Source organism: Pleurodeles waltl, chromosome 7 (genome assembly GCF_031143425.1).
Source record: "Pleurodeles waltl isolate 20211129_DDA chromosome 7, aPleWal1.hap1.20221129, whole genome shotgun sequence".
Taxonomy (NCBI): domain Eukaryota; kingdom Metazoa; phylum Chordata; class Amphibia; order Caudata; family Salamandridae; genus Pleurodeles; species Pleurodeles waltl.
This window is the reverse complement of record NC_090446.1, coordinates 652,909,106-652,935,971: the sequence shown is the minus strand read 5'-3', so window position 1 is coordinate 652,935,971 and position 26,866 is coordinate 652,909,106. Positions and strand designations below refer to the sequence as shown.

Sequence of the window (26,866 nt, the reverse complement as noted above, 5' to 3'; positions counted from 1 at the left end):
TGACACAAAGGGAGCTGGTGTGTAGCCTGCATATCCTGATGAGCCATCTGTACTGGGAGGGAGACGAGCAGTGGTCACTCACACGTGAAAGGGCTGTGCCTGCCCTCACAAAATGAAGTCTCCATCTCCCTGGTGTGTGTCTGAGGTCTGGCCTGGGCAAGGCAGGATCCTACAAACAAAAGAGACTTTTCTTTGAAGTTTGTCTACTTCAAAGGCAGAAAGGAGTATATGTAGTGGACCATAAACCACTGGAAATTAGATCACTTCTGGAATCAAGAGGAACCTCTGCCAAGGAGAAAAGCTGAGAAGAAATGCTGCCCCTGCCTGTGACTGCGCTTTCTTGGGCTATGCTGCAGTTGCTGCTTCTGCCTGTGAAAGGGGACAAAGACTGGACTTTGTTGTGCATCCCTGCTGGAGAGCACTCTCCAAGGGCCTGGACTGAGCTTGCCTCCTGTTGTTGAAGTCTCAGGGCCTTCAAATACTTCCCCTGCCAGCACCTGGACTTTCTGCTGAGACTCCTGCCCTACCAAGTGGTGCCCTATCTATGCCCTGGGCCCTTGGGAGGTGAAGCTGGCAGGTAAGAACTGAAAATCCTCGGTCAGAGAGCTGTGCGGGAAAATTTACGACGCACATTCCATGACGCGGCAGATAATCGATGCTCCACCTGCATCACGCCTGGGAGATCAATGCAACGCAGCTGGAGAAACGACGCACAACACCTGCTTACAGAGGCTGTTAACGACGCAAACCCCATGCAGTGTGGTTTTCTGATACCTTGCGATTGGATTTTCCACCCATCGTCCCTGGACGTCCCAGTCAATCCGAATCTGCGCAGACCCGAGGTGCATGTCCGGAAAACAACACATCGCTCTCTTGCGAGAGAGAAAAACAACACATCGCCGACCCAACCGGAGAAGGAAACAAAGCACTGCCTCTCTTGCGAGTAAGGAATCAATGCATTGCTGACTTTTCCAATGCACGCATCCCCGTGCGACTTTATGTTTGACGCTAACCAGGTGCTTTGTGTAACAACAGCATTCTTGCTGTTTTCTAAGGATTAAGGCCCTCATTATGACATTGGCGGTAAAAACCAAGCCGCCCGCCGCAATATGACCACAGCCGGATTTCAGCCAACAGATTGACGGCAATCCAGCTGTGGCCATGCCAGTGGATTTCGGTAAGGTGGCACTGCTGCCAGCAGCATGCCACACCGGTAGACCGCCGCCAGCAGTATTATGAGAAATAATACGGCCTGGCGGTGTTCTGCTCTGCTTCTGGGAGCAGCACTCTGTCCTGTCTCCTGTCGGACAACCCCTGGATCCAGGTAAGTCGGGTCTCCCACAGGGGAGGTGGTGTTGTGTGTGTGTGTGTGGGTGTATGTAAATGTTTGTGTGTGCGTGAATGCAGGTGTGTGTTGCGTGTTGAATGCATGTGTGCATGTATGGAGGTGTGTGCGTGTACGTTGTGTGATGTGAATGCGTGCCTGGGTGTATGTTTGAAAGTGTGTGCAGATGTGTGTGTGAATGGATGTATACATGCGTGGATGCATGTGGGAATGGGTGTGTTTGTGAAGGGTGCGTGAATGTAGGGGAGGGCTGTGCAAAGGTAGGAAGAGTGGGTTGGCTAACTGGAGGGGGGGGACCCCTATTAGTGACAGGGAAGGAATTCCCCAAAAGTGCCTACCGCCATGGTTTTTGTGGCATTAAGGAAGCCACGAAAACCATGGCGGTAAGTGGGGTCATAATCCCGCAGGTGGAACAGTGCCGGCTGCCGGGCTGGAGATGGACATCTCCAGCCCGGCGGCTGTTACCACCAAGGCAGTCGTAGTGGTACAGTGGCGGGTTGGCTTCGGCCAAACCCTCCAACGTCATAATATGGTGGTAAGGACCGCCAGCCTGTTGGCAGTACTTACACCCATATTATCACCAACGTCGTAATGACCCCCTAAGACTCTAAGGGCCACATGTACGTACTTTTAGTTTTGCGACTCGCAAAACCTTATGCATAACAGTGTCCATGACACTGTTAGCGATTCGCAAGGGGGTCGCAAATGCCCACCTCATGAATATTCATGAGGTGGGTCGCATTTTCTGCCCCCCTTCAGAATGCCGGCCCTCACAGGGATGGTGGCCTGCTGCGGACAGCAGACCACCATGTCTGTGACTGCTTTTCAATAAAGGAGCTTTTTTTATTTGTAATGCAGCCCATTTTCCTTAAAGGAAAACGAGATGCATTACAAAAACAAAAAATGAAACGTTTTTGTTTCATTTTTTCAGAGCCGGCAGTGGTCCGTAGGCCGTAGACCACTGCCGGCTCTGAAAAAATGTTTTCAGTGACATTCACAACGGGGAAGGGTTCCCATGGGGACCCCTTCCTTTTTGCAAATGAGTGAGCACCCATTTGAAATGGGTGCTAACTGCGATTGTATTGCGACCGCGTTCGCGGTCACAAAACAATCCTACATTGTACTGCGAGTTGCAATTAGGAAGGGAACACCCCTTCCTAATTGCAAGTTGCAAACCCGTTTTGCGATTCGGTAACCAGGTTACCGAATCGCAAAACGGGGTTTGTGGATCGCGATGTGCTTTTTGCACGTTGCAAACAGCCAAATTTGCTGTTTGCGACATGCAAAAACTTTAGTACATGTGGCCCTAATTCTTTTGAAAGTTCATATCTTGACTTGTGTATGTTGGATTTTTGTTGTTTTGGTCAGATAAATATTACCTATTTTTCTAAATCTGTGTTGTGTCATTTTGTAGTGTTTTCACTGGGTTACTGTGTGTGTTGGTACAAATACTTTACACATTGCTTCTGAAGTTAAGCCTGCCTTCTCCTGCCTACCTACCAAGGGGGTAAGCGGGGGTTAACTGAGTGTGATTTTCCTTTACCCTGACAAGAGTGAGGGTCCTTGCTTGGACAGGGTGTAACCTGACTGCCAACCAAAGACCCCATTTCTAACAGTAGTAAACTGAGGTTTGGGTTGAGATAGATGTGGTAGAGGAGGGAAAAGCTTAGGCAGGTTTATTTTGGAGATCATAGTAGTAGAATAGGTTTGGGATGAGTGAGGGTGGGGATGGAGGATAGATTGATAGAGGTATAGGGTGATGGGGAAACAGAGCAAAGCTTACAAGAGAGTACTTTTTAAAACATTTCTTTTGTTTGTATTAATTTATTTTTTCTCTAGCACAGTAGAAGTATAGTAAATAAACATATATGTAAATACATAGTACGGGAATATATGAGTAAGGAATATTACAATGGGTATAACAATATGAGATGTAAAGTTGTAGAAACACAGACTTTCAAGATTTGCAATATCTGATGCTAATTTATAGGTGTACTTTTCTAACATTCATTTATCAGTCCTCATTTTTTCAATAGTGAAATGCTTGCTGATAAAGTAGTTAAGAAACATTTGCTCATTGTGATATAAAAAAGAAATCGGGGGTTTATAAGTATGTAATATACCAACTTATATAGGAGCTATGCAATGACCTATGAACATGTTAAGCATAGAATAATATACACATATATATGTATATATACACACATATACATATACACACACGCATATACACATATATACATTTAACCGTGAGTAAATATGCATATGTCAAACAGGCTTAAAGAGTATGTGTATATTTTATTATTATGAAATGGTAACTATACATATTTCTTAAAGAACTATACATATCTAGATCATACACATATTCGGGTTATAAATATTTATCAACACAGGCATATTAACAGTCCATTGCTGTTTGGATATGGTGGTTATGAAGGAAAGAGCCAATTCTTGAGTAGTCTTGTGAAGACAAGATAGTTATCAGTGGATCTTATATTTGGGGGTAATGAATTCAATTGTTTGGCCGCTTGAACAGAGAAGGATATACCACCTATTATCTTTTTCTTATATGGTGGTATTTTAAGGCGGGGTGCCAATCTTGAGCAGAGGTTTCTTTGTTGAAGTATTTTGTTATTTTGTTTTTGATGAAAAGCGGTCCTGTTCTATGTATAGCTTTGTGGGTCATACAAAGCAGCTTGAAGGTGGATCTCCTGGCAGCCGGAAAACAATGTAGTGCTCTTAAGCCAGGGGAGGTGAAGGCTTGTGGCTTTACATGTAATAGTGGCCTGGCAGCTGAGTTCTGAATACGTTGTTGTTTTTTCATAGTAGATAGAAATGATCCATGGTAGAGGCCATTGGCCTAATCCAGTTTAGATAGTACAAGAGAAATAGTAGCCTGCAACTTGTGTGGAAATCCAAGGAGGGGGAAGATGCACAGCAGAGTCTTCAAGGTGATGAAGCTTTATTTGAGCTAATTTGTCTACTTGGGCATTCATTGTTAACTTGGAGTCCATGGTAATTCCAAGATTTTTAACTTCCTTAGATATTTGAGGAGGTGGTCCCAGATCGTCTGGCCAGGTGCACAGTGGGTCATAATCTTTCCATTCGCCACATGTGAGTATTTCCTTTTTGGAAGCATTCAGTTTGAGATGGCTCCAATTCATCCACTGATCAATGGCTCTGAGACAGCTCAGGATTTGTGAGTTTTCCATATCTTTTGGGCATTCCAATCCAATTTAAGGAGTATTTGTGTGTCATCTGCATAGTTGTAGCATGTGAGTTAAAAATCATTGATCAATTTTAGTAATTTTTGCATCATAGGTGAGATGATTGATCCTTGAAGGACCCCTGCTTTTGTGAGGTAGAGTATGGACGAGAAGGAGGGAGAATAGATGATATTAGTTCTGTCACTGTTTCACTAAAGTATTTTATGTTATATATACACCCTGGGCTCTCACCAACTCCAGACCCTCCTTAAATCCATTGCTTATGACCAGTGACATGCTAAGCAGTCCATTAACTGCTACATATGAAGTGGCGCACTGGGGACCAATGCAATGTATGATCAGATGGTACTATTTATATTAATGGGTAAGCCCAATATTTGAAGGAAGTGAATGGTTTGCCAGTGTTGCTGAAGACACACTGATTGATAACTTTGTCCCGTTACCAGCCGAATACTCTAGATGCAGATATAGACATATCAGACTATGGTGTGGATGGGTTGCAACCACCGGCAGACACTTAATAATGCGGACACGTCTTCAAACAGAAGTGGAAGATGGAGCTTGTTTAACTGGTTGTTGTGCATGGTTTGGTGCTACAAAATGTCCTCTAGCAATGGTGGATGTTATGTTTCCAAGGATCACAGAAAAAAAATCTTAGTCCGTCCCCAACAGGTCTGTGGTGGAGGAACACGTAAATGATGTTGCTACTTTGTGCCCAAGGTAGGGGAGTTTTTGGCTTTGTTGCAGGTACTGCATCCAAAATTGCCAGGCAAGTACTCCTGCTTGTGTTGTTGCTAACGTTTTGATTGGAAGGCATAGTGTGCTTTGTTCTGGGAACTAACTGAACAGCTGTCTGCAACTTATGCTTGTTCTCTAGAAATTTTTTGATTATTCTTGATGTGCATACCTATACACTTGACCATCTGTGTCCTTGCTTTTTTCCAACATAGCTTTCATTTTAAGACCAAAGAGATTCCATCCATCAATCGACAGTGGCACTAAGTGCTGCTGTAACACCTGGAGATGGCATGGAAATGAAGAGCCAATCAAGGATCTGGAAGGAGAAAGCTGATGTTTACCTGTCTTGGGGCACCATCAGCCACATCCAAAGCACGCCGCATACCATTGCTAGAAATAGACGTATCTTCTGCATTTTCCTGTGCATCACACTTTGTGCGTGAGGTAAGGTTTGCAAGAGTTGGTGCATGCCTTCCTACTAATTTCTTTTATAACAGGATGTCAGCAGTTGAGAATTGCCATGTGCCATCAAACTTCAGCTCTGGCAGCAACTCTTGTCAGGGGCAAAATATTTGTTCTCTTGTTACCAGGTGCAGGAGCATCTCTTGCACCTGGAATGAAAGCCTTTTTCTGTTCTGTATAGACTACTAGAAAAGCCAGGGATACACTTTTGGGAGTTTTGCAACTGGTTTGAATTTCCTTTACATTCTGCATGTAACCACCTTAGTTTTAATTTGGTCCTGAAAATTAAAATTATCCTCACAGCATTTTAGGATTGTCTTCAGCATTGAGAGATATTGCTTTATTTTCTTCTGTACAAGCTAATGATTTGATGAGAAAATCACCCACCAATCTCAGTCTGAGTGGTAATCCCACACTGTTGTGCTGCTCTATGAAGGACAGTACAGAATGCAGAAGTGTCATTGGGCGTGGAGGCTTTAACAGGATATGATTCCACATCACCCTTATACACATTTCTACAGAAGAACCACACATTTTCCTGCTCTAGTCTCCCTAGATCTTAAAATGGTGAGGGCCCTGTTCTCCGTTCATATCAGCATAAGGTGACTGATTTCTAGATGAAAGAGGTGTCGTAAATGGATTGTGCATATTTTTCTGTGGAATTGGGCAAGTCCTGATCTTTGAGGAAAAAGACTCCACAAATGTTTGAGACTTGTGATAGTTTTGGCACTCAGCGTTGTTGCATATGTAGTCTGGTAATGGGACTAAGAAGATGCATTAGGCCATGCTACACAAAAGACAGAAAACACGTCAACCAACTGGGAAGGTGTCATATTCTTCAAAAGTATAGATCACTCAGTTCCTTGTGAAATGGGACATTTTTCTCAGCCTTTTGTTCCTGTGTATCCTGTATGCTGGCCAGTCGGCAAACTAAGGGTAGGCAAATATGCTTCTCCATTTTAGAGATGTTACTACGGCTGCCAGGCACTTGGAAAATAGTTTTGGCAATGACATAAGACAAAATAGAAGAACTTCAAACTAGTCCTGGGAAGTACCTAGCCGTTCTCTGAGAAATGGCCTGTATTTCCTGAACATAAAAACGAGGAAATAAGTATCCTGCAAATCTATAGACACCAGTTAGTCTCACTGATAAGAAGGAATCTAACGAGGAGCTAACATTCTGAATTCTTCTTACCAGCTTGTTGGCAGATTTCAGATCAAGGATGGGATAACATCAAGTCTTCATCTTTTTTTTAAACATGAGCAGATGTCAATTTTTGCGGGGTTGGGTTACCCTTTCTGATAGCCTTCTTGTAAAGAATATTCTGTACTGTTCAGTCAGATACTTTAGATGTAGAGTTCTTGACAGCCTTGCAGTATGGGGTCGGAGGACTGTTGAAGAATTAAATTTAATTTTGTGCCCATACTTAACAATGTGAAGCAACAATCTGTATTTTGTTATCCTACGCCACAAGAGGAAATGATCAAATATCACTCCTCACCCCCGATTTGGTGTTAGACGAAAGAATCAAAGTAATGGAGTTACTGTTTGGTGCGGGACATTTACCCTTGGTCCCAGAACGCTGCTGTGAGTCATTGCCTTTTTGGTTTTGCTGTTTTTGAAACCACTGTTCCTGCCCAGGTTGCCGTTCTGGGCACTGCAGTTGCGATTGTCTCTACCGAAAAGGTGTAGTGGAGTTTTACTGGCTTCTACCATATTTCTTGAAGATTTCCATCTTCATGCCTTGATTCTGTTTATCTACATGAGTACCAAACAAGGAACAGCCAGACATTTTTTCTTTGTCCTTGAAGGGTTAGTGATGGGCATACTTTAGCTAGGTTCTTGGCTCCACTGATTGTCTGGTCGAAAGTTATAATTCCCTCTTTGAGGAAATCAATGAATAATAATTAACTGCTCAGCTCTGCTGATTCGGTGTCCCATGGCTCTCGTCTCCTTGTTGACTAGCAGATCTCTGGCAGGTCGTCAGGGAAAGGGTAAGTACCACCCACAGTTAACTTATCTTAGAACGTGGGAGAGTAGACCAGAAGAGCAGCTGGTCACTACAAAGAATAGGCTAGAACCCAGATGCTTATGACAACAAGGCAACTTGTGGCTTCCACTTTTACTACAAGAAAGGGAAGGGAGTTTTTTTTGCCCAGATCCAGTTCGAGTAGATCTCGTCTTGTAAGTTAAGGTGTGTATTTTATTACCATATAATAACCCCTCTTACACGGTACCAGGCTCCACACCACAAATCTGCAGTCCTGCAATGTTGAAATACCACAAATAGGGTTTTAAGTCTTTACTTTGACATATTATGAGAGGAAGTGTTTTAAAAGAAAGCTGGTTTTATTGTATTAACGTTTTGAGGATTGGGTTAAGAAAGATCACCAATCACTGGTTAGTGGCCAATGAAACTCAGGGAAAAGGCAAAGCATCTTAAAACTAGTGGACAATTTGACATTAGCACATAAGGTAGAGTGAGTGATTGAGCTTGACGCCCACTACTGCCTATGGCCTGGTGCACTAGAAGGGAAACATCCTTTTTTACGACTTTTTTATTACGAAAGTCATGGTTAACGAAAGCGCAACAACGCTTTCTTTAACCACGACTTCGTTTTTTTGTGCCTTAACTACGTATGTTCTGAACAACCAACATGCGTGGTTAAGGTACAAAGAAGGGAGTTGGCGAAGGAGGACGACGCAGGTGACAAGGGGTTGACTAAGGTAAGTAGTGGGTTTAGGTTTTGGGGAGGGGTTTGGGGGTCAGGGGGTTTTAGGTTTTGGGGTGGGGTTGGGGGGATGTGGCGTTTTTGGTTTTGGGGAGGGGGTGGGGGGGTCAGGGGGTTTTAGGTTTTGGGGTGGGGTTGGGGGGGTGGGGCGTTTTTGGTTTTGGGGTGGGGGTCAGGGGATTTTAGGTTTTGGGGTGGGGGTGGGGGGTGGGGCGTTTTGGGTTTTGGGGAGGGGGTGGGGGGTCAGGGGGTTTTAGGTTTTGGGGTGGGGTTGGGGGGATGGGGCGTTTTTGGTTTTGGGGAAGGGGTGGGGGGTCAGGGGGTCAGGGGGTTTTAGGTTTTGGGGTGGGGTTGGGGGGATGGGGTGTTTTTGGTTTTGGGGAGGGGGTGGGGGGTCAGGGGGTTTTAGGTTTTTGGGGTGGGGTTCTGGGGGTGGGGCATTTTTGGTTTTGGGGAGGGGGTGGGGGGTCAGGGGGTTTTAGGTTTTGGGGTGGGGTTGGGGGATGGGGCGTTTTTGGTTTTGGGGAGGGGGTGGGGGGTCAGGGGGTTTTAGGTTTTGGGGTGGGGTCGGCGGGGTGGGGTGTTTTTGGTTTTGGGGAGGGGGTGGGGGTCAGGGGGTTTTAGGTTTTGGGGTGGGGTGGGGTTGGGGGTTGGGGCATTTTTGGTTTTGGGGAGGGGTGGGGGGTCAGGGGGTTTTAGGTTTTGGGGTGGGGTTGGGGGGCTGGGGCGTTTTTGGTTTTGGGGAGGGGGTCAGGGGGTTTTAGGTTTTGGGGTGGGGTTGGGGGGGTGGGGTGGGGCGTTTTTGGTTTTGGGGAGGGGGTCAGGGGGTTTTAGGTTTTGGGGTGGGGTTGGGGGGGTGGGGTGTTTTTGGTTTTGGGGAGGGGGTGGGGGGTCAGGGGGTTTTAGGTTTTGGGGTGGGGTTGGGGGGGTGGGGTGAAGGATGTAGGGTGAATGGTGCCTATTAGTAATGGTTTTATCAGGAATGCCTTTACAACGAAATATCGTTGTTAAGGCATTCGTGGTAAAATCATTAGTAGTAAGGACGAGGTCGGTGTTCCGACCTCGTTTTTAAGGTTAGTAGTTGTTTTTAATTCGGTGTTCCGTCGTATAATCGCACTAGAAGCTTCGCTTGGAAGTCTAGAGGCTTTGGTGGTGACAAGGAAGAATACATTCAGCAACCTGAGAAGTATGGACATATTTGAGGGTGCTAGCTTGCAAGGTAACACAAAGTTTCTTACCTGTAGGTGTCGTTTTGCATCCTGGAGAATCATCCGGATTCACAAGCTGTGCACCACTCCACCATCGAGCGGTCGGGTCCAGAACCCTACCGCAGTCCCTCCTCTGCCCCATCCTCTGTCCGTTAGCAAGCGCCAACGGCACCTCCATCTGGCACCACTCGCAATGCCATCATGCCCCCCCCGAATCTCCTCCCCCACCCCCATTTGCCATTCCCAGACTCCTCTTCTTTTCCTGTCCATTTTGTTCTCTTACATCTTCATGTGGAGGTGGGTAGGTCGCTTGTGAATCCAGAAAATTATTTAAGCTGCAAAACTACACCTACAGGTAAGAAACTTTGGCCCTCATTATGACATTGGTGGTAAGTGATAAAGTGGTAGAAATACCGCCAACAGGCTGGCGGTAATTACCACCAAATTATGACCATGGTGGTGAGAACTCTCATAGACAGCCAATGCACCACACCATCCGCCAGGGCGTTAACACCACGCACACCGGTGGTCGCCATCAACAGCCAGGCGGAAGACAAGGTATCGCCCACCATATTATGACGCAGCAAACCGCCAGGATTTCCGGGGCGGTACTAATGCCATCAAAAGCCTGGTGGAAACAGAACTCCGAAAATGAAAGACTCACCAACAAGTACACAGAGGGCTCCGCCGCCGCCATGGAACCAGAACTTCAAGTCTTCCTAATGCTCTTCTATGCCATGCTCCACCTGGAACACCACCGCCGACGAAGACGACAATGGTGAGTACAGCCGCCTAGCACACAAGGGAGGGAGGGAGGAAAGCAAGAGTGACACATCACACACCAGACACACACACACCATGCACACAACTAGCTGCAGACGTAAACCAATGGCACACGACACACAGCACAATAAAACAAGGACCAGATTTCGGAAGTACTGCAAATGTATTAGCAAGGGAAAAGCCACCACTTGAACCAGATATGTATAATTGTCCACAAAGTGCCAATGCCCAGTCCAAAGTACAAAGGGCCCACATGGCCACAGGGAACAGTCCAAGGCCCAACTTGTCTCCTGACATCAACTGCACATAACTCTGCCGGGGCATCATTTTGCAAGTGGGCAGGCACCTCAGGGGGTTGGGAGGTGGGGGGGGCACCTCATCTGAATTCGGGAACTTTCCCACTGGTTCTGGAGTGGGCTCCATGACTACTTCTCTGTGCTGGGGAGTGCAAGGCTGCAGTCTCTCAGGTGGGTGAGTTTCCCACTGGTTCTGGAGGGGGCTCCATACCAATTTCTCTGTGCTGGGGAGTGCAAGGTCACAGTCTCCCAGGTAGGTTACATTCCCACTGGTTCTGGACGGGGCTCCATGCCCATTTCTCTGTGCTGGGGAGTGCAATGCCACAGTCTCTCAGGTGGGTGACTTTCCCACTGGTTCTGGAGGGGGCTCCTTGTACAGCAGTCCCAGGAGAGTAGCCTACATTCCCTCTGCTGGAGGTGAGGACTGCACTATGTCAGCAGGTGAAGGTGCTCCTGGGTAGCCTCTGCAGGAGGAGTGGGTTGCACTACCTCAGCTGGAGGTGAGGGCTCTGTGACCACTGGTGGTTGTAGTGGTGTCATCCTGCCGGCCTCTGCTGGAGGTGAGGGCTGCACTGATTCAGCAGGTGAAGGTGCCTCCTGGGCAGCCTCTGCTGGAGGTGAAGGCTGCAATGTCTCAGCAGGTGAAGGTGCAGCCTCTGCAGGAGGAGTGGGGTGCACTGCCTCAGCTGGAGGTGAGGGCTCCCTGAGCAAAGCAATGGTGGTGGTGGTTGTTGTGTCATCCTGCCAGCCTCTGCTGGAGTCGAGGGCTTCTTCCCCTTCATGGCATAAGTCGAGGGCTTCTTCCACTTCATGGCAGGAGTCGAGGGCTTCTTCCCCTTCATGGCAGGAGGTGCGGCCTCCTTCCCCTTCATGGCAGGAGTCGAGGGCTTCTTCCCCTTTATGGCAGTGGATGTGAGATCCTTACCCTTCCTGGCTGGTGGTGTGGGATCCATCACTGTCTTGCCTCAACAACTGGAGGTACCTCCACTGTCTGCATGGACTATTTGGCTGAAGTGCTGTGATCGGTCATTGGGACCCTACTCTTACGGGTAGGATGGGGGGGGGGAAGAGGTCAAGTTTGGCAAGGAAAAGCTTTTTAGGGACGGTGGGGCGGGAAGAGGGAGGAGGAATGGGAGTGGAGGGAGTGGTTGTTTGAGGGGTATGTCTGCTGGAGTTGGGGGCAGGTGCATGGGGAGTGTGCTGATGTGAAGTGGATGGCTGTTGGATGTCTGAGTGCTTGCGTTTGTGACCTTTGGGGGCGGACAGACACGGTTGGAGAGGACACAGGGGACGCGTGCATGGATGTTGTGGAGGTGTCTGCTAGTGAGGTGTGTGTGCTGCTCGGTGAAGTGATACTGGTGGTGGATGTTGAAGCAGTGTACGCAGGTGTGAGTGTGGACGTGACTGTGTTGGAGGTGGAGGAGGTGGAAACAGTTGAGGCAGTGGATGTGGTTGTGTCTGCAACTGTCTGGTGTTTGCGTGAGTGTTTGTGTGTTGAAGAATGGTGCCTGTGTTTGACTGTGCCACTCTTGTGTGTTGTCTTGTGTGCATGCTGATCTTTATGTGTGCATGGGATGGGTTGGGGTTGAGGAGACTGGGACTGGGAAGTGATAGTTGGAGAGGGGGCCGTAGGGACAGGGACAATGGCTGCCATCAGAGAGGAGGCCAGAGCCTGAATCAATCTCTATTGGGCTTCCAATCCACCGTGGATGCCCTCCAGGAATGCATTGCATTCCTGCATCTGAGATGCCAGCCCCTGGATGGCATTCACAATGGTTGACTGCCCTACAGAGATGGATCTCAGTAGGGCAGTCACTCAGGGCAGCAGGGCTCACTGGGGCAGTGCCTGAGGTGCCTGGGGCGAAGGAGATGCTTGCCCTCCTGGGTGAGCAGGCACGGGCAACTAGCTGAGACGCTACTGGAAGGGCGGTGCTGGTACGGGGGTTGCGGCTGTACCTGCAGCTGGGGTGGTCACAGAGGTGTCCGTCACCACCAGGGAGTTTCCATCGGAGGAGGTATCTGAGTCTTTGTTGTCACCTCTTGTCTCCGCCATGGTGCTCCCCTCGCCCTCCGTCCCACTGGTTTCATCTGCGTCTGTGGATTCTCCTCCTGGGTCCTGTGGGATGCAGCTCCCTCACTCGCTTGTGCCCCTGCCCCTCCGCCAGATGATGCTAATGCACACATGGACAGGAAGACAGAATATAAAGGGGGGGAGAGAAAGAAAGGGAACACTAGGTCAATTATTGCATCAACACCACAGTTGGCATACACAGCACCGTCAGACACAGGGATCAGGATTGAGCACTATGCATTGCACTGCCATTGATTTGGGTAGATGCCACAGCAAGATGAGGGTCAAACACCGCCAACTGCACACCTTCTTGGACCCACTAAGCCCTGTCTGACATAGAATGCATACTTGCTAGGTTACCTTGTTTTCCCTTTCAACCATTACTCTGGAGCTGGATCGCGCTGCAATGTCTGGCCTGGCAAAAAGGGGCACCCACTAACTGACACATACCACCAGGATCCCATGCCACCTACAAATTATTGTGCTAACGACCACTGTACTCACCCCCTTGTGGCTGCTGTGATACCCTCCATCCAGTTCTGGATAGGCGACCGCCAGTATGCGGGCCATCAGGGGGATCAGGTTCCGATGGGCACCCCTTCCTCGTTGGGAGGCCGGCTCCAGCTGGGCCTCTGCGGTCTTAGGTGCCAAGCGTCTCAGGTCCTCTCTCCGTTTCCGACACTGGGTGCTCCGCCTGCCATAGAACCCCAGGGTCCACACGTCATTGGCAATGGCACGCCATAATCCCTTCTTTTGATGGGCGCTGACCTGCAGAGGCGAAACAGACTGGAGGACACGATTACACATACAATCCAGCCTCTCACACATATGGCCCACCAATCCTGTCTCCTTCACCATTGGCACACGCATCGCCCAGCGCACACCATATACACCACCACATGACATCACCCCCCTTGATGACACAATGCTTGCACACACATCTCCATGCATCTTTCCCACATGCATTTTGCCCAAGGTGTACTCACCTGTTGGTCTGGAGACCCATACAGCAGTCCGTACTGGGGTAGGACCCCAGTCACACATTGCTCCAACTCCTCTGATGTGAAGGCAGGGGCTCTTTCCCTGGTCACACAGGCCACTGTAGGTTCCAGACACAGGTCACAGCAACACATGCAGTGTAGGTGTTCTCCTGTTGAAGGTCAGGAAACAAGTGAGGAAACAGACAGAAAATGGCGGTCATGATCGCTGCGGAGTACACCGTCACGGCCGGCGCAGATCCCATTGGCCACTGTACTCCATAGAGCCCCATATTATCTAGTGAGGGATTGCACAGCGGTGCAAGACCGCCTTCTGCCACGACGCCCAACGTCAGCAGAGTTACCTGACTTCTACCTGTCCCCACATACAGGACAGGCAGTCACCATGTCATTGTGATGGACAACCATCAGACTAACCTTTACTGCGTTACTGCCTAGATTTGCACATACCTTTCCATTCCCACTGTCCCATCACATAAATGCAACATGTACACTGAGGTTGTGGTTCCATTGTTTAAATTGTGACAGCCTACTCACTCTTGTGTCCCTTAGATACCTGCTGCTGCGGATGAATGGGAGGAGAAGACAAACCCAGTGTACAGACCCCTTATGGACTTGGCTACACTGAAGGACAGGCACATTATACTGACTTATAGACTGGACAGGGCCACAATCATAGAGCTGTGTGCCCAATTGGAGCCTGACCTGATAGCAATTATCCGTCATCCCACTGGGATCCCCCCTCTTGTGCAAGTGCTATCAGTGCTCCATTTCCTGCAACTGGTTCTTTCCAAGTGACAGTGGGCTTGGCAGCTGGAATGTCACAGCCAATGTTTTCTATCGTGCTGGCAAGGGTCTTGTCTGTCCTGGTGTAACACATGTGCAGCTACATTGCTTTCCCCAGGTGGAAGATTTGGCCACTGTGAAGGCGGGATTTTATGCAGTGGACCATATCCCCAATGTAATTGGGGCGATTGATGGTACACATATTGCGTTAGTCCCCCCGCCAGAATGAACATGTCTCGATCTACCCTTCGCTTACGGCCTTTGTCAGCTGGAACTGAAGGGCAGCCTCGATTCTTGCAGGTCCTGCTCTGGCCAAGGCAAGGGTGGCCCTTTCCGGTAGCCATGGTGCTGCTGACAATGGTACGTCAAAGGCAGTCCGTGCCCTCCAGAAGGAGTCCCAGAGGGAAAACACCCCTGAAGGCAAAAAAAACTCTATGACAGAAACTCCCTGGAATACGTGAAAAAATATCAGACTTCTAAGTCAAGAAAAATAACTGGAAGAAAGCTGGAACAAACAGGAATAAAGACTGGAATCAGAAGAAAACAACCGGAGCGTGATCACCACCAAAGGAAGTTTTTGCAATGCAAGGATAACAAGAATCTAACCCCTTAAATACCCCTGAGCAGGAAGTGACATGCAGGAAAAAACAAAAACGCCATTTTGGATTAGGAAAAGACTGTAGAACAAGGTAGAAGAGGACGCCATATTAGAAAGGGAACCAGATGCATGCAGGGAAGAAGGCAAGAAGAAAGGCATACTGGGAGAGAATGAATATGGCCCCACTAGAGAGAATAAAATGAAAAAGGAAGAAGAAGCAAGAAGAAAAGTAGCCCAAAAAACAAGGCACCAGGTAAGTGAGGGATGGGGGGCGCATACACCTAACACCGAGGCCCCTGCCGTGCTCTGAACATGGCGAGGCCCGACGCCCTATCCTGGACCTCACCACGAGCGACGACGCAAGCCACGGCCGAAAAACAGGGCCGCAGCGAGGCCCGCAGCTGGGAAAACGGACCGCAGCTCGAAACGAGGCTTGAACTGCTTACCTGGGCTGCAGAGGCCCACTGCATGACAGAACAGGTATTCAGGAATCGTAAGAGTTTCCATAAACTGAATGTGCAAATGGTGTACCTGTCTGACAAGTACATCTCCCACGTCACTGCCAAGTATCAGTGCATGACGCCTTTTTCCTGAGGAATAGCAGCATCCCAAATGTGATGGCCCAACTACAGAGGCACAGGGTGTGGCTAATAGGTGAGCCGGATCCCCACCCACTGTATGTCAGTGTATGCCTTCAGGTGTTCTCCCCATAGGATTGTGTAAAGCTAAATGTTGTCCCTCAATACTTGCAGGTGACTCTTGCTACCCAAGCCTATCATAGCTGCTGACCCCTGTGAGGAATGCCAGGACAGGGGCTGTGGACCGTTATAATGAGGCAAACCAGAAGAATAATCGAGTGGACCTTCGGCCTCCTGAAGGCCGGGTTCAGGTGCCTCCATCTGACAGGTGGATCCCTGTGCTACTCACTCGGAAAGGTCTGCCAGATAGCAGTGGCATGGTGCATGTTGCACAACCTGGCCCTCAGACGACATTTGCCTTTTCTGCAGGAGGGGACTGGAGGTGACCCTTTGGCAGCAGTGGACCCTGAGAACAGTGAGGATGAGGACAACAGAACATCAGTTATACAGCAATACTTCCAATAACACACAGGTGAGACAGTGGAACTGACCATTACGCTGACTATTTATTTATCTGTGACTAGCATGATGGCATTCACTTCCTTTGCATCACAACTTACTGTCACCTATAGCTTCATATTTTCCAGATGTTGGTGATATGACAACATTGTGGTGTGGACCGGGGTCCCTGTACAGGTGGGCACACTGCTGATTGACGTGTCTTGGGGACAGAGGTGTGGGGATGCTGGGTGGGTGCTGTGGTGTTGGTAACTGATGGGCGAGGCTCTGTGGTGGACTGGGAGTGTGCTGGGGTGACTGATTGACCAGTGGTCCTTGATGGGCCAGGTTGTTGATCCAGATCCTGGAGTCCAGAGTTACTGTCATCACTGGGGGCATCCTCTGTTGGGGGACTGGATAGATGTGGCACTTCCTCTCCACTGAGATTGGCTGGAACACCTGTGGGGATGTAAGTGATGTATTATGCTTCATGCCTATGACATGTTGTTCATCCCGAACCTTCCTCCCTATCGTTGCTGTTGCCCTGCCACCTTTGTTTGTGTATGGTGGTGTATTGTGTTGTTGCTAGTTCTCCATGCTGTGCATGCTTTTGTGATGGGTGTCCATGCAGGGTTGGGAGGGCTATCCATGTATTGGTATAGCATGCAGGGCTTGGCATTGAGGTTATTCATATGTTTAGGTGCAGTGTGTGGGATGGAGTGGAGTGATGGAATTGAGGGTGAGGGTGTGAGATGGCATGCAGGTATGGGGGTGATAATTGGTAAATGTTGACATACCAGTGTCCAGTCCTCCGGCTACTCCAGCGAGTCCCTCAGGATGCGAAGACCTGCTCCTCCCATGCTGTGAGCTGAGGGGGTCCACCGCCAGTTCTCTGTATGGCGAGCTCGTGCCTTGCTGCCACGGAACGTACCTTCCCCAGTAGGTCGTTCCACCTCTTCCTGATGTTGTCCCTTGTTCTTGGATGCTGTCCCATGGTGTTCACCCTGTCCACAATTCTCCGCCATAGCTCCATCTTCCTTGCAATGGATATCTGCTGTACCTGTGCTCCAAACAGCTGTAGCTCTACCCTGACTATTTCCTCCACCATGACTCTCAACTCCCCATCTGTGAAACGGGGGTGCCTTTGTGGGGCCATGGGTGTTGTGTGTGGTGTGTGTAAGTGTGTGGGTGTTGTGAATGGGTGTGCTTAGTGGAGTCTGTGAGGGACGTATGGGTGTGTGTGTGTGTGTAGCTGTCGCAGTGGTCTTGATGTCTGTCTGGTGACAATGATTTGTATTCGTAAAGTGTTGTGGGTAATGTGGGTGTGTGTTTTATAGTGGTGTGAGTGGTTGGATGGGTCCAGTGTGTGTATGGTTGTCAGGTGTGTAATTTTGATTTGCCCAATGTTGTGTAGTTTAGTGTTTGGGTGTCCATTCTGAGTGTGACGGGTGTACCGCAAATGGTTTACCACTGTTGAATGTCCGCCGTGGTGATTCGTAGGTCATGATGTGGTGGGCGTTGTTCTCTTGGCGTAACGGTATGGGTGTTGGTACCAACAGTTTACCACTGACCTTTGGGCTGGCGGATTTGTGTATGTGGCTGTATTCTGTCGGTTTGGGGTGTGTGTGTCATAATATGGCGAACGTATATTCACCACCGCGGCGTCATGCTGGCGGTCGTCAGCATGGCGGGAATCGGTTTTTATCGCCAATTTCGAAATGACCACCTTTACATTTTGCAACGTGAACCTGAACGTGAACGTGAACATGAACATGCTGTGCATAGATTACGGAGCATTGTGGTTCTTTTGTGGAGGATGGGTTGAAGATGTGCTTGAATTTGAGAATAAATGTTGCAGTACCTTCTGACCCACTTGAGCTTCCTTGCTCATTTGGACGTCTATGCAGTAATGCTTTGTAAAGGTTTGCGTGGATGCCCACATAGCTGCCACACAAATCTCTTTTAATGGCATGTTTTCAAGAAAGGCAATGGTTGCCCCTTTCTTCCTTGTTGAGTGTGTCTGAGTTTTGTATCCAATCTTTATCCTGCCATTGTGTGACATATCCATATTGTCTCCGAAATCCATCTGGGCACTGTATACTTAGTAATTGGATTTCCCATTATGGCCCTCATTACAACCCTCGCAGTCGGTGATAAAGTAGCGGTAATACCGGCAACAGGCTGGCGGTAAAAAAAATGGGATTACGACCATGGTGTAAACCGCCAAGATAGACAGCCACTTTAACACTCCGACCGCCACGGCGGTAGCAACAAACACCGCGGCGCCCACCGCCAACAGACAGGTGGAAGACAATGTACCGCCCACGCTATTACAAGGCACCATTCCGCCAGCTTTTCCAGGGCGGTACCAACGACATCAAAAGCATGGCGGAAACAGTATACTGAAGGGGAACCACTCACCTTTCGACACTCAACGAAGAACCTGGACGCCATGGAGCCCGAGCTGCAGGTCCTGCCCATGCTGGTTTACCTCCTCATCTACCAGGAACACCAAACACGGCAGTGATGACGACGGTGAGTACTGCACCTAGCACACAGGGGAGAGGGGAGGAAAAAGAGAGTGACACCCCCACCCTCACCCACATCACCATACACACCAACAGATCCAACAACATTGCAGATACAGCCTGTAACCCCCTGGAAGAACGCAAGGACAAAAGGAATAGAGTCATATCTGTGATATTTCGAAAATGCATATTAAGTTAACGATTGTAAACACCAGTGTATACAAATATTTACCATATGTACAGAGGGCCGTACACTGTCCATTGCAAATGTCCGTGGACCAGTGGCCCAAAAAATCATGGGCGAAGCCCACAGTTGACTCCTGCCTCAAAAAGGAGAGAACACTGCAGGGGCATCAGGTCGAAAAAACACAGGCACCTCAAGGGGAGGGGGGCACCTCAGCAGGAAGATGGTACTACGCCACTGCTCCTGGAGGGGGCAACATGGGGTAAGTTCAAGGGGCTAGGGTGATGGTGGAGGGAGGTCCAAGGTTGAGTCCAGTCTCTTTGTATCACAGGTGCATTTTCCAGTGGGGCATAGGAAGTGGAGCAATGGCAGTTCAAGGTGGACAGGGTGACAGAGTGGGACAGAAGGGTGACAATCAGGTGAGTCTTATTTCCTGGCGGGGGTCTTGGCAATGTTCTCTGTCTTCTGCCTGGATCTCAGGGACTGTTTGCGGGGTGGTTCTCCTTCTGCAGGGGGTGGGGTGCTGGTGGCCTGGTGGTCCTGTGGCGGGGCCTCCTGTCCACTAGCACCAGCGGAGGTGGAAGGCTGTTCCTCAGTTTGGCTAGTGTCAGGGGCCCTTTGTTGTGCCACTGACTCCCTCATGGTCTTGCCCATGTCAGCCAGCACCCCTGCTATGGTGACTAGGATGGTGTAGATTTTGGTGAGGTCCTCCCTGATCCCCAAGTACTGTCCCACCTGCAGCCGCTGGTTCTCCTGTAACTTGGCCAGTACCGTGCCCATGGTCTCCTGGGAATGGTGGTACGCACCCATGATGTTTGAGAGTCCTCCCAGCATCCCTGTTGTCCTGTGCCTCTGTCCTCTGAACCGTGTACCCACTGCCACTGACCCCGGGTCCCTGATCGTCCTGTGTTTGTGGGGTTGCCTGGGGTCCCTGTTGTGGTGGATACACTGCTGATTGACGTGTCCTGGGAACAGAGGTATGGTCTCGCTGGGTGGGTGCTGTGGTGGTGTTTCCTGAGGGGTAGGTTCTGTGGTGGTTTGGGACTGTGGCAGGGTAACCGACTGTCCAGAGGTCCCTGATGGGCCAGGTTGGTCATCGTGATCCAGGCGTGCAGAGCTGCTGTCATCACTGTGGGCCTCTTCGGGGGCTGGATGTTGGTTGCACATCCTCTCCGGTGACGCTGGTTAGGGGTCCTTTTGGGATGCAAATGCATTGTTATTGTATCTGTGTGTGCCATCTTGTGCAATGGGTGTGTTTCCATGTATAATTGGGCTTTCCCTGTCGCCTTGGCCTTGTGTGAGTTGTGATTATGTGGCCTGGGTGAGTCTCTCTACTGGGTATGTTGTGGTGATGTGTGTCCATGCAGGTCTGTGATGGGTGTCCAGGCATTGTTGTTGCATACAGGGCTTGGTATTGGTATGGTAGTGGAATATATGTGAGTTGGTGGCGTGATGTGAGCGAGGGAAAGGGTGGGGGTATGTGATGGCATGCAGGTAGGGTGGGGGCATAAAGTAGTTAAGGCTTGACTTACCAGAATCCAGTCCTCCTGCTACTCCTGCAAGGCCCTCAGGATACATGATCGCCAAGACTTGCTCCTCCCATGTTGTTAGTTGTGGGGGAGGAGGTGGGGGTCCACTGCCAGTCCTCTGTACAGCAATCTGGTGTCTTGAATCCACGGAACGCACCTTCCCCCATAGGTCGTTCCACCTCTTCCTGATGTCATCCCTTGTTCTTGGGTGCTGTCCCACGGCGTTGACCCTGTCGACGATTCTCTCCCATAGCTCCATCTTCCTTGCAATGGATGTCTGCTGCATCTGTGATCCGAATAGCTGTGGCTCTACTCTGATGATTTCCTCCACCCTGACCCTTAGCTCCGCCTCAGAAAACCTGGGGTGTATTTGGGGTGCCATGGAAGGGGTGTGAGGGATGTGCGAGGTGATGTGTCGGGTGTATACTGTGATGTGCGTGGATGGTGTATGGGTGATGGTGTTCTGTGCCTATGATTGAGTGTGTGCTCTTTGCTTGTCTCTCTTTGCTTGGTCTCTGTGTTTTGTTGTTGTTAGGGGTTGTGGGTAATGTGGGTGTGTGTTTTATAGTGGTATGAGTGTGAGGGTGTGGTGTGCGTATATGTTTCAAGTGTGTGTATTTTGAATTGTCCAATGTGGTGTGGTTTTGTATATGTGTGTGTATTTTGAGCGCGGCGGTGTGTGCCGCCAATGGTTTACCGTGGTTGAAAGACCGCCGCGTTGATTAGTGGGTCATGATACGGTGGGCGTATTTCTGTTGACGTGACGGTGTGGGTTTTGCTATCGCCAGTTTATCACTGACCTATGGTGTGGCGGACTTGTGTGGGTGTCTGTATAGTGGCAGTATTTTCTGTCTGGATCAGAATACCGTGGCGGATTACCGCCTCGGTCACGGTATGTTGGCGGCCTGTTGTAATGAGGGCCTATGTTTTCTGGAAATTAGACAATTAGGTATTTTGATTTCCATTATGTTTTTGTTCTCTACATAAAGTACATTATTGCTTTTCTATCGTCCAAAGTATGCAAAGCTCCCTCTGCCTGATCCTTCGGGTTTTAGAAGAAACTTGGTATTTGAATAGTTTGATTCATATGGAACTGTGAAACTACCTTTGGTAGCAACTGTAAATCTGTCCTCATAAAAATTCTGTCTTTATGAATTTGCTTATATGGCTTTTGTATTTTAAGAGCTTGTATTTCGCTCACTCTCTGAAGCAACGTTACGGCCACTAAAAAGGCAGTCTTTAATGTAAGCATCTTATTTGAAATGCTATGTAATAGTTTAAATGGTGGTTTCATCAATAGTGCTAACATAAGGTTAAGGTTCCATGTGGGTGCAGGTATCTTCTTTTCGGGGTACTATTCTTTTTGCCCCTTCTAAGAAGCGTTTTATTACTGATGCAGTGAAAAAACATCTTCCTAAAGTGCCCCTAGTGTAAGCTACTATTGCCATTAGATGTACCCAAATACATCAGGGGGCTAATTACTACTTTGACGGTCTAAGCAGAATACCGCCGTCTGTGCCTGGGCCAAACGACCGCCAGTGTCGGCGGTCTCACGACCGCTGTATTATGAGTTACAAACTGCAGACTGGTCAAAATCAGCCAAAAATCCAACACCATTGGCCTGAGCGAGGGTGGGAGAGAGAGGCGGTTCTACTGCCAGCACTGCCATGCCAGCAACACCCCGCCCTCTAAAATTACGACCCTACAAATTAGCACAGCGGTCTTTGCACGGTGGTAATCCATTGGCGGTCCGAACTGCTGCAGTCAAAAAATCAACTCCACCAGAACACAATACCACATTGGACAGACCGAATACCCCACCCCTGACACACATTCACACAACACACACACCTGATCACTGCACTATAAATCTCACCCCCACACATACCCACAACCCCTTGCATCCTGAATTTTTCACAGAGAAATGGAAGAACGCAGAAATAGAAGACACTGCACCTGGATACCGTAGGCACCATCCTACGGTACTGCACCTCGGCACACAACAAACACGTCGTCACTGCACACAACCACCGCATAGCACTAGCACACCGAACTACACAACCCCACCTCACCAAACAGCACACCTCTCACACTTTCACATTGCACACACCACCACCCACAACGCATCCACCATGTCACAACAGAAACACCACGATTCACAGATGAGGAATTGAGGGTCATGGTAGATGAAATCGTCAGAGTGGAGCCACAACTGTTTGGAGCACAGGTCCATCATACATCCATAACCAGGAAAACTGAGTTATGACAGAGGATTGTCGACAGGGTAAACTCAGTGAGAAACCATCCATGCACAAGGGAGGACCTCAGGAAGAGATGGAACGACCTACGGGGGAAGGCCCGGTCCACAGCGGCAAGACACCACATAGCCATCAACAAGACTGGTGGTGGAGCCCCACCTCCTCCCCCATAGTTGACATCTTGGGAGGAGAAGGTCTTGGCCATCCTGCATCCAGAGGGCCTGACTGGAACACCAGGAGGACTGGACTCTGGTAAGTCAAAAACACTCACCGGGCACTATGTACTCCTGCGCAGCATGTACCCCCAACCCCCTTTTATCACCTTGCAGCACCCTTACGTGCACCAATCCACTCTGAAACCAATACTCTCCCTTGCATGCCACCCCTTCATTACCCCTGATCCCACACAGGCCCACCAAGTGCACGGATATCTCCCACTGTAGCAAGTACTACACCTACCTCAAGGCAACACTCCCCACCCTTGAATAACTGCTAATTCCACTCCACATTATGACACCTGCACATATAACCGTGTCACCCCCTTCACCTACAGGATACTTGGACTACTCACTAGTACATCGCAATGACAGCATTGATGACCACAACCTTCTATACTGCAAGCACACAACAGCACTTTCCATGAGCCCTTAAACATTGCCAGTGGTCAAGCAGCTGCCATTGCCATCACTGGAAAGCATGTCAAAGCTAAGATTGCAAACAACCATGTGAACAACAAGTACATTTCAACAATGTATCACACTTCCTCTCCATCCACAGGTATTCCTTCAACTGCCACACAGCAGAGGATGCCAGAGACAGACAGTCAGCCCCTGGAAGTAGGCCCAATTGAGGACTACAACTCTAGGGTGGTCATTACAACATTGGCGGTAAAAGCCGCTTACCGCCGTGCAGAAGACCGCCAATACACCGCTGCGGAATTCCTCCACAGCTATTATGACCCACATTTCGGAATCCGCCGAAATTCAGACACCCACACAAGTCCGCCACACCAAAGATCAGTGTTAAACTGGCGAAAACAAATCCTCCACCTCCACGCCAACAGAAACATGCCCATGCTATTACGACCCACGAATCCACGCGACGGTCTTTCAACTGCGGTATTCCATTGGCGGTACACACCGCCGCGCTCAAAATACACAAACATCTCCAAAACACCGCCACATTGGACAATTCCAAATACACACACCTGATACACATACAAACAACACTCCCACACACCCATTACAATATAAAACACACACCCACATCACCCACAAACCCCTACGGCCAAAAATTAGTCACGAAGGCCAGAGAGACAGCACTGATTAGACAATCCCACCAGACAGAGGCACACAACACCATCACCCACACAACATCCACGCACAAAACACCACACACCACTACACATCACCACACACATCAACACTCACACTGCCCCACACATACCACACACCACCCCATGTCACGCCAAAGACACCCCCGCTTTTCCGAGGAGGAGCTCATGGTCATGGTGGAGGAAATCGTACAGGTAGAGCCACAGCTATTTGGCTCACAGGTGCAGCACACATCCATAGCCAGCAAGATGGAGCTATGGCGCAGAATAGTCGACAGGGTCAACGCTGTGGGACAGCATCCAAGAAATCGGGAGGACATCAGGAAGAGGTGGAACGACCTACGGGGGAAGGTGCGTTCAACGGTCTCCAGGCACAACATCGCAGTTCAGCGGACTGGCGGCGGACCCCCACCTCCTCCCCCACAACTAACAACATGGGAGGAGCAAGTCTTGACCATCATGCATCCAGAGGGCCTCGGAGGAATCGGTGGAGGAATGGCCACTGGTAAGTCAAATCTTAACTATCATATCCCCCACCCTACCTGCATGCTATCACACACACCCACCCTCACACCCTCACCTATCACTCCAACTCCTCACTAATGTACTAATAACATAAACCACACATCCCAACACCAAGCCCTGCATGACACAACTAAGCATGGACACCCATCACGAAAGCATGGCCACTGCACATACCCATAACAACCCCCTAACCATCATCACACAAGCCCCCACACAGGAATGCTTGCACTGGGGTACACAAACACCCACCCATTGCACACCATGACACACACACACACATGCAATAATCATGCTCTTATGCCCCTTCAAGATCACGAAGGACCGTCACCACACCGGAGGGTCCAGGCATCTCCACTCCACCCACAGAAGAGGCCCACAGTGACGATAGCAGCTCTGCCCTACTGGAGCCTGATGACCAGCCCGGACCATCGTGGGCCTCGGGACAGTCGGTTCCCCTTGCACAGGCACAGCCCAACACTGACCTTCCACCCTCTGGTAACACCAGTACAGCACCCACCCAGCGTGCCCAAACCTCCGTACCCAGGACAGGTCAATCAGCTATGTGTCCACCACTTCAGGGAAACCAGGAAAACCCACCACCCCAACAGCAACAGGGACCTGGGGGCAGTGGTAGTGGGCACACGGTCCAGGGGACGGAGGCACAGGAACACAGGGGAACTGGGAGGGCTGCTGTGCGACAGGGGGCGGACAGGCCAAGGGAACCCACTCTCCACGAGGCCCTCTCCTCCATCATGGGAACATACCACCACTCCCAGGAGACGATGGCGACGGTCCTGGTCAAGTTTCTGGAGACCCAGCGCCTGCAGGAGGACCAGTATTTGGGGTTCAGGGAGGAGCTCAGGACCATCAGCTCCGCCTTGGGCACCATCGTAGGGGTGCTGAAGGACATACAGCAGACCATGAGGGACACCATGGCACTCCAAGGGGCCCCTGACACTAGCATGGACGATGAACTGCCCACCACCTTCGCCGGCGCTAGTGGACAGGATGCACCGCCACAGGACCACCCCACCCCCTGCAGACGGACAACCACCAAGCAAGCGGTCCCTGAGATCCAGGAACAGGACAGAGCAAGATGGCAAGACCCCCGCCAGGAAATGAGACCACCCTGATTGTCCCCCCACTGTCCCACTTTGTTACCCTGTTCATACTTAAATTGCCCCAGCTCCACTTCCTATGCCCATATGGGCAGTGCACCTGTGAGACTAATAGACTGGACTCTGCCATGGACATTCCTCCACCATCACCCATCACCATTTTACAACCCCCCTCCATTTTTGAGCACTTAAATAAACACCCTTGAACCACAAAACAATCTGGAGTCAGTCTATGATTTGGTAAAATGTATAATCAATGACAGTGTCAAAATGCTTTTTTAGTTGTAAAGGCAACATACCAATGTCACACATCACAAGTCCTTGAAGGATGCATGCAGATGACACACGTTGGTAACCACACCTGTGAAACCGTAATGGAAAGAAACAACTTAGTTACCAAATAATCCCATGAAATTACACACAGGATAGAGGAAGACGTGTGACAGAATGTAATGGTAAAAATGAAAATGTTCTCACCTGTGTGTCACTGGAAATATTGCTGTATGACTGACTCCCTGTTGTCGTTGTCTTCTTCCTCAGCTTCCTCCTCATCACTGTCCAGACTCCACAGGCTCCACAGCTGCCACAAATCCCGTCATCTGGACCATCCTCCTGCAGAAAAGGCACCTGGCGTCGCAAAGCAAGATTGTGAAGCATCGAGCTGGCGATGATGATCTGGCACACCTTCTTCGGTGAGTAGAATAGGGAACCACCTGTCATATGGAGGCACCTGAACCTGGCCTTAAGGAGGCCGAAGGTGCGTTAGATCACCCTCCTAGTCTGCCCATGGGCCACATTGTACCGTTCCTCTGCCCTGGTCCTGGGATTCCTCACTGGGGTCAATAGCCAGGACAGGTTGGGGTAACCAGAGTCCCCTAATAGCCACACACGGTGCCTCTGGAGTTGACCCATCATATCAGGGATGCTGCTATTCCGCAGGATGTAGGCGTCATGCACTGAGCCAGGGAACATATCATTAACCTGCGAGATGTACTGGTCTGCCAAACATACCATCTGTACATTCATCGAATGATAACTCTTCCTGTTCCTGTACATCTGTTCACTCCTGT

At 49.5% G+C, this 26,866-nt stretch overlaps 1 long non-coding RNA gene across 1 annotated transcript in view; it reads left to right on the top strand.

The window, feature by feature from the left end:
• The window catches only part of LOC138247297 (uncharacterized), a 59,936-nt gene extending 54,188 nt beyond the window's left edge, over positions 1 to 5,748 (top strand). The window contains exon 3 of the long non-coding RNA XR_011194419.1: positions 5,523 to 5,748. This is a non-coding gene — a long non-coding RNA (uncharacterized lncRNA). The remainder of the gene's footprint in view (positions 1 to 5,522) is intronic.
• The last annotated feature ends 21,118 nt before the right edge of the window (positions 5,749 to 26,866 follow it).